The following is an 8183-nucleotide window of genomic DNA, read 5'->3' as shown; positions in this document are numbered from 1 at the left end:
ACATCCAAAGTCAATCCAATCCTCACCACAGCCAATGCCAAGATTCTGCCCAACTTCAAAGGGACAGCGGATCCAGCCTCTGGGCTGCAGCTGAACCCTTGTGTAGGTACATACCGCAATTTGTCCTGCCACAGTTGCCAAATTACAGTATCACAGAAGACTGTCATATCAGAGAAGATACACAGATTTCTGCATTACCCTATGCACTTAAAAGGACAGTTAGACTGCCGGGGCAAACCTTCTCTCTAATTTTCTGTTTTGTTTGATTTTTATGCTTCATCATGCAAGCAATATTTTCTTACGAAACATCTGCCTTGGTGGAGATGGGCAATGCTTCTAAATGCATGCAGGCAAAGATGTACAAAGACATGTAATTAAATGTCATTGTTACACCAGCTCCCTCCTGGGACACAGTGGTTATAAAAGAAGCAAGCCCTGGCCATCTCTCCTTAGCCTTCCTGCAGCATCCTGAGGGACAGTTCTCTGAGGGGGGGGGCCAAGGACCAGCCCTATGATACCTGGTCCTGTCAAGGGACCTCGCGCCATCTTGCCACTCTGGCTTGAAATTAAGTTCTGAGAAGTCCAGAGATCATGGGTGGACTGAGCTATATGGACATTGCTGTTTCTTGCAAATCCAAATCACGTTTGGGAACCATTTACATCAGACCCAGACTGAGGGATGTCCAGACCTTCACGTTCAAAAAGAGATGGACAATCAGGTAGCTAGTTTTCTTACAGTGGAAAAATACAAGACAGAGGACCAGGGATTAGGAGACTTTGGATTCCTCCTGGATCATGACTGTTTTCCAAACTGGGTGGTGAAAGAGGGATAATTTGATACAACTCCTGTCTTTTCCAGCCCTTAACCCTGTACATCTTTAATATGCATACACACAGAACAAGAGAGAGACTTAAAAGCCTTCAAGAAGCTCACCTGTGTAGGCTGCCTTTGTAGTCAATAGTGATTAGCTTCACCAGAGGGCAAGCTGGAGCACATCCATTGGGCTCCTGCTCTACACTGCCCTTCAAAGGACCCCCTCTTTCTCTACTGACTCCCTGGAGATCCTCTGGAAACAAGTCTCCCACAGCTAGTGTTAGCTTCTGGAAAAACTCCCCTTTCCATATAAAAGTCAAACATCTTACCAAGCTTATAAAAGCAAATATATAATGAACAAGAAGAGGGGATATACCAAGGGATACGAACTGCAGGAATAAAAATCCCAAGTGATTTTAAAGATTTGGAGACAACTTTAAAGAGCTACCTGCACATTATAGGAAATAATGATAAAAATTTTCATTGCAGCAATAACTCTGCTTTCCTGTCACAGGGTCTCTATAGTTCTCATCCCTCATCCTTTGTTTAAGAGCATTTGCTTGAGGATCAGGTCTTTGTTCCCCAGGAATTCACCTCCTCCTGTCACTTTTTTTCCCACCTGGAGTCAGCACTGGAGCTGGATGCTAAATGAAACATTTTGTTGTCACTGGAAAATACAAATGCATCCAAAGCAGAACAAGAACAAACCTGCACTGCCTAATTTGGAGAGAGAATTAGCTCCTGTGTCTCCTGTATCTCAGAGGACTCCACAGCCTCTGGGCTATGGAACCTGCTTCTCCATTTCTTTCATGCTGAAGTCATTTCCCTTTATACAAGTAATTACTTTATATTGGGCCAAAGAAACAAACTACCTCCACAGCCCAGTCGTTAGAGCACTCCCTCTCCAGCACAATGAATAGGCATTTATATAAAGTAGAACAGCTCCAACTGGAAAAGCTCCAACTGAGAAAGCATTACTGCAGAGGACCCAGTAGTCTGGGCCCTCATGTTGGCTAGGACAGCCTTGGGGCCAAGTCCCCACTCCAAAGTATGCAGAATAGGAATGCGTCACCCAAAATCCAGTTACTTTTCTGCTTACCAGGCTGCTAGCTATTCTGGGTTTTTCTCTGCTTTTTCATGAAAACACATCAAATGCTTTAATTAATTTCAGTGCAGAACTAGCGAAATCTATGAAATTAATATTTTTTTTTTGTGGGGCAGTAAACCCATTTCCTGCCATGTTCACTCCATTACAAACCTCTCCTGTCAAAGACCTTAATCACCATCTCTGACATCAAAAGCTGAAGTCAGGGATCTCTTCAACAAGCTGTCAACAAGGAACATGATTTCACCTCAATGTCCTAACAAAAAAAAAGTAGAGAGTATTAAGGCGAGGTGTGTCGTTAACCAACACTCATCTATTGTGTATCTCCTGGTTTCTGAAAGTTATTACTTCCTCTAGTAAAAAAAAAAAAAATTGCACAGAAAGGGTTGCTTATGTAAGATACCCGCTGTGGGCATCCAGCTTCTGCTTCAGAGAGCACTGAGGCACAGGCACTCAGCTCCTGCAAAGTTCTCTGAGCCCTGAAGTTCAGAGAGCCTTTTAGCCCCTTTACTGCCCATTGAAATGGTGCAAATTAAAAGTGGATAAAGCATGATCCTTACAGCTCTCTCTGAATCCCTGGTTTGAAAGTTTGCAAACTTTCAAACCAGGGATTCAAAGAGAGCTTTCTGTAAGAGTCACTGTATCTTTCAAGGCAGCCATCCCACAGCTATCGTATTTTTCTAAGCTACTTAGTTTTTATCTCCTCCTCTTTAGAGTACAGGCCCCCCATCATGTAATGAAACAATTGCAATGTCTTTTCTGAGATTCCATTTATGCTTTTGTGGCATTTACCACTTTGTTACTTCCAGATGGAGTCTTAAAAGCTTCCTCCCAGAATACTCAAATATGTGGTACCTCAGACCACATCCAGGCTGCTTTTATACTTTGACTTTCAACGTTTCAGGACATTATCTTTGCAATTTTAATTATATATAATATTCATCTTTTCAGTAATAAATTAGAGGGTAATTTCAAGTTGCAGCAAAAACGTGGAGAGCTGAAGAGCAGAGACTGTGAGAACAGATTATGTCATTCTGTCGCTTTCATTAGATTCTCCCTTGGGGATTGTCAGCCTCTGATGTTTCAGCTTGCCTCTGCTGAAACATGTCTAACACGAGGGAATCTCCCCTGAGATGCTTAGGCCACTGACTACAGCAGCCAGCGAAAACAGAGAATTATAAAGGGGGAGCGAGAGGGGTGCAGGGATATGCAGATCCCTCCTGCATGCTTTCCCTGCAAGCACATGCCTACGTGCGAGTAGCCGTGAGCTAGTGCATTTTTGTGCATTTCCATTGCCACAATGCACTTCAAATGCATTTCTCAGCAGAGTCCTGTGACAGAAATTCCCCAGCAATGCAGTCGTGTACAACTAATTAACATCCCACTTTACCTGGCACAAAGAGATTCACAGCAGCAACCCTTTCTCCATCCTCCTCCTGGAGCGGCTTGCAGCATCCCTACACCTTTCCATGCAGCAGCAGAGCCGTTTTTCTCACTGCACAGGCTTCAAAACCACCTGCCCCCAGATGCTCTGGAGATTTAGGATTGCCCTTAGAATCAGAGCCAGCTTTAGGCTCCTAGCAGACCTTCTGCAATTAATTTCCAGGCAGTATTCATTTAGAGCCTTCACCTTTCACATTCCAAATATCCACTGTGTATCTCCAAGACCTCATTCCCAGCTGGAGTAGCAGAAGTCCCATGTGACAGAGGGAAACCACAGTCCCTTGTTATGACAGACTGCAACTTCTCACCTACCCATATCCCTCTATGTCCTGTTCATGGCCCACAGCCTGAGGCAACACACAGCCACTGCTATCTTCAGCTATCACTAGGCTATTATGCCTATCACCTGAGAACAATTTTCTGTTCATTAGGCAATCAGCTGTGATGTAGGACATGGCATTTGTGCTTGTAAATTATCAGCAGGTTCATGGCACCAAATCTTATCTGTCTCAGCTGGCTCCTAGTAACCATCTCCCCTTCTAGTCTGTTTTGAAATAGTGAACTTGGTAAGTTTTACGTTTGTTTCCTTTTGCAAAATCCTCCAAATTCTTCAGAGGTCATACATGCAAGAAACTACATCCACGTGAAAGCGTTGTGCATATTAGCTCCTCAAGAGTGCATGGCAACCCTAACTAAGAGATTAGGAGAAGAGGTGAAATAAAAACGTTAAATCCAAGTATAATAAGAAAGAGAGCTTATCATGTCATTTCCTCCATTTGAGTTTGAGTTTGTCCTGGACACCTGTATAGAAAACTCCTGATTCTTACAAAAAACACAAGAAGTCAGAATTACACACTTGTTGCTCTGCTAAAAAATAGTGTGATCCACCAGCAAGGTTGTACCACAGTCCCCGCTTCTGCTGATGCACAGGAGTATATAAACTGGCATAGGCTGTAGGCCACACAGCATGTTCCCAATGCTGGCCAAACTCACAGTCTCAAAATGGCACTTTCAGCCCTCTCAGCTACCGGCAGGGGAATGTCTACTGACTCAGAGTAGGGACACCCCTCTCTGCACCCATTAACAGAGCCACCCATCCAAATCTCAACCATGCACAGGAAGCTCCTCCAACTCAGAGCACAGAGAGGTGCGACTGTGAAGGCTGGCTAGTGAAGTGATGAGTCTCAGGAACCACAATGCTCGTGGCTCCCCAAATCCCCTTTTATCTTCTGGACGCAACAAAGGTGAGTAAACAGAAGGCACCTTTAAACTGTAGCTCATCTTGCAAGACAAAAGAATGACATCATGAAATAGCAAGGCACATACATTCACATCTTTCAGTATGTGATGATATACATCACCTCCCCTTGCAGTATTAGGTTTTGGCACACTAGCTATTCAGATGCTGTGATAGTGTAAAACCTTGAAAGCAATGGCTACAGACGAGTGAAGCTTCTCAATGAAAGGGACATGGTCTCAATCTAGAACAGCCCAACTTATCCCAGGATTCAAGAACTGCGTCTGCAAAAGCCAAAGCATCATTCACATGGGACAGGCTTGTAAGTCTCTTCTGCACAGATTTCTATACTGAAGCTCTAGCTGTCCCCCAGGACAGGATGCGCTGTCACAACATACCAGAGGTTTTGAAAAACAGACATCTTTGGGGAGCTCCCGATATGCTCAAGCTATGCCACCAGTCAACACCATCGTGTTGACTCCTACAGGTACCATATGAGATTTGGAGCACAGGGCCAAACCCACTCAGGTGGGGAGGGTTTCCTCCAATAGGACAGTCAGTCCCTCCCTCCTGCACACAGAACAGATCGACCTCATTATCTTGCTTCCAAAATTGTTTGGTTAGGCATGCAAATATCATGATCTATGGTTCACTGGAGACAGACTTTATTAGATACAAAATCCTGATAGTTCAGCACCTACATTTAGCTTTAAATATCTTCAGTCACAGCCGTTCTGCCACGTGTATCAGCATCTTCTACTGTCACTAAACCATTATTGCAGTAAACATTTAATTTGATGTTTAATCTGTATTCTCTCTGCTTCATCTTAAACTCATTTATTTCCTGATCTGTCCTCAGTGACTAATGAGAATAATTGGCCCCTGTCCTCTTTCTGTAACAGTCTTTTCTGTATTTGCAGACAGTTAGGTATCCACCCACAGTTGTCTTGTCTCCAGACTGAGCTTGCCTGGCTCTCCCAACCTTTCTTTACAGGTCTTGTTTTCTCTCATCTGTGATCATTGTCTTTATTCACTCCCCCACACTCCTCAGTCCTTCCTTCTCTTAGAAGTGCAGCTCCCAAACAGAATGCAGTTACCTAAGCAGGGCTTAACCACATCTGTAAATAGGTGTTAAGACATATCATTTCACCATTTTGAACAAACGACGATTGCATACGGAGCTCACACATGGGCTGGACAGCAGGTGCAGTAGAGGATGGTGGTAGCTAGAGTGATTAATTTCTTGATTGGTGGTTCAAATCCAGACTAGGAGCGTAGTAAGCAAGAACTGTTTCCCATTTCACAACTAGATAGCTATACACATGAAGTAGTGTAGGCTGACTGCTACCTTGAGAAGTAACTTACAAGCTTGTCACATGGAGAGTTAACTGGATGTGAGCTCCTAGGTGCCTAGCATGCCAGGGGTGAGCGGGAGTGACAGAATAATGTCCCATGGATTATTCAGGTCAGATAAACTGGTGGCCCCACACCTGTTTTGGTGGATGAGCAATCAGCAGAGACAAGCCACCAAACAGACCATGAAGACCAAATTCCCATTTTTCCCCTAGAAGTGTTTCTTCCCTATAAATGTTTCGGCACAGCCATGCACACCAATATTAATGATACTGTATGTGCTCTGGGAATACAGAAATATCTTCAGTATTCAGAGCTGGCAACCTAACATTTTACCTGAGCCACTTTCAGTGACTCTTTTCAGTTTTGAACCTTCTTTGTGGATGGGGTTACAGGGTATAGGGAGTGAATGCTGCAGAGGTCTCAGCTTAGTATCCCTTTCACTTTGAGCCAGTAACCACACTCCCATTCATAATCTCTCTTTTTCCCCAGATGCTTAATCAATCCATCTATATTGGTGGCTCTGAAACATGGTCTTGATTGCTTGTGTTAGAAAGGGAAGAGAGCCACCCAGCATACTTTACAGTCTGCAAATACTCTCTATATTAGGAAGCATCAGCTGACAGTGAGTCTTAGAACACGTACCCTTTCCCTCTCCCCTTTTTTAGTGGCCTTGAGTACAGAAAAAGCAATATTTTTATTCCCCTCACTTTAAGCATATTCAGTGGATGTGTAAAAATTAAAGAAAGAGAAGCCAGTCCCTCCTCCTGCCCAGAGCCAGCGCTCTCTCCTGCTTCTAAGAAAACACTAAATAAAAAGCAGCCTTGCTTCAAGAGGTCCAAATTAGCCATGGTTTGAATTGACTTGGTCGCAGCACAGTTTGCACACTACCTAGTGCCACACATTTGTTTCTGAGTGCATAGAGAGGTTTTTTTTCTCTGCAGTTGACCTCAGGCGCATGGAGGTACACTGCCTGGTTTGCACAGATCACCACCATGCACTTGGTTGACTTTCACATGCACCAGTTCACATGCGGATGCACGATTCTAGCTGGGAGCTGGTGGTTTGCGGCTTAAGGAAGCCATGAGCTCTTGAACTATAAAGGGTGGGTTCATTTCGATTTTTTTTCTCCCAACATGAAAGGCAGCTTTGACATTTAACCCAGCTGGGTCAGTCTCCTGGTTCCCAGGCAGTTAGCACCATGCCACTAATTTTGCCAGAGCAAGCACCAGTCCATACCTGCCAGGAACCTCCTCTCCTATCTTCAGATGAACAGACAAGCAAGGTGGATAAGTCAGAGGGATGGTGGAGCCCTCTTCGTGGCTGGAGAAATGGTCTTTTTAGTTCCCGTTACGACGCGCTTAGCTGAAGCAGAAACACAAGGCTCAGAAGAAGGGACAAGGCAGTGGTAGCAGGAGGGCCACGCTTAGCTTTAAGTATCTTACTTTCCTCTGGTTCTCCTTCCACATATTTCAGTGCTGCGATCTTCAAACTGCCATTTCATCTTACGCAGGGAGGCACCCAGGGCAGTAGCTAGTCTGTCTGACTGCGGCGAAGCAACGAATGAATAAGTTGATTCACTGTGGTTTAAAGAATTCTTGTGCATGGGTGGGTGGAGGACGGATCAGGGTAACAGCAGATAACTTATCATCAGCCATGTTTCTCCCAACCACTCCCTGCTTTTCTATCAAGTATAAATATATCTCGAAGAAGGCTAATCACAGAATCGCAAAAGAGTCAGGCAGTCCTAGAGCTCCGATGTCAGGCGGAGTGGATACTACCAGCATCCCGTTGTAGATTAGGCAATCACAATACATGGAGCCATCTCTCTCAAAAAGATCATCTAGTCCATCTCTCCTATTAACTAATCCATTTATTTGTGATAAATTGTGGCTTACACAAAGAAAAGAAAAAAAAATTTAAAAAAAAAACCCTGCCTATTCTCCAGCTGCAAGATAACTCTCTTTCCCTGCTGCCCACCAAGCCATGCTGATAAGTAGAGTACAGGCAGAGTAGAGCTGTGGCCTCCCTAAAGGCCGAGACGATTAAACCTCTAGGGACCAGCACTCAGTCTGGACTATCTCACAGGCAGCTTTTGCGCATCCTAAGGAGCAAAAGACAGGAGCAGGGAATGGAGCCCATTGCAGAGACAAGCAGTGCTGTCTGTACAGCACCCCCATCCTCTGCCAGCTTGGGGGAATGAGAAAACAGCATTGGGAATCAAATCCAGA

This window comes from Gymnogyps californianus, chromosome 1 (genome assembly GCF_018139145.2).
Source record: "Gymnogyps californianus isolate 813 chromosome 1, ASM1813914v2, whole genome shotgun sequence".
In the NCBI taxonomy this organism is placed as follows: domain Eukaryota; kingdom Metazoa; phylum Chordata; class Aves; order Accipitriformes; family Cathartidae; genus Gymnogyps; species Gymnogyps californianus.
This window is presented reverse-complemented; position numbering follows the sequence as displayed.